Raw genomic sequence first — 732 nt, 5'->3', positions numbered from 1 at the left:
GGGTTGAAAGGTGCTGGCCCTAAGAAATGGTACCCAGGAGACTTGTGACTCCTGCTAATGGCTGGTGTCTCCTGGTTTTGCTTTTACTGTTATTTATTCATCGCTTACTATGTGCCAGGCACTGTACTAAGCACTGGGGTAGATACAAGTTCATCAGATTGGACACAGCCCTTGTCCCACACGGGGCTCACGGTCTTAATTCCCATTTTACAGATGAGGAAATTGAGGCACAGAGAAATTAAGTGACTTGCCCAAGGTCCCACAATAGACAAGTGGTGGAGCCAGGATTAGAACCAGGTCCTCTGACTCCCAGGTCCATGCTCTACCCACTAGGCCATGCTGCTTCCCGGTCAAAAAGTAAGCCTGGTTAATAACCAAGGCTTGAAAACTTGAGTCGTGATTTCTTGAAAATTATTTCTCCTCTCTAGCATTTTGTCCTCGTCATTGGTGGTATTTATTGAGCACTTACTAGGAGCAGAGCACTGTTCTAAATGCTTGGGAGAGTCCAATACAACAGAATTGGCAGTCACATTCCTTGTCCATAATGAGTTTACAAATCTGGAGGGCTGTTGAGTTAGAAGGCCCCGTATGGTCACTTACTTTATTTTGATGACTGTCTCCCCTTGTCTGTAAGCTCCCTGTGGTCAGGAGTTGCATGTACCAACTGGGTTATTTTGTACTTTCCCAAGCACTAAATACAGTGGTCTGCACCTAATAAGGGCTCAAATACCA

The sequence above is a fragment of the Ornithorhynchus anatinus genome, chromosome 7 (assembly GCF_004115215.2).
Source record: "Ornithorhynchus anatinus isolate Pmale09 chromosome 7, mOrnAna1.pri.v4, whole genome shotgun sequence".
NCBI lineage: Eukaryota > Metazoa > Chordata > Mammalia > Monotremata > Ornithorhynchidae > Ornithorhynchus > Ornithorhynchus anatinus.
The sequence above is the reverse complement of the archived record's forward strand: the minus strand, read 5'-3'. Positions refer to the sequence as shown.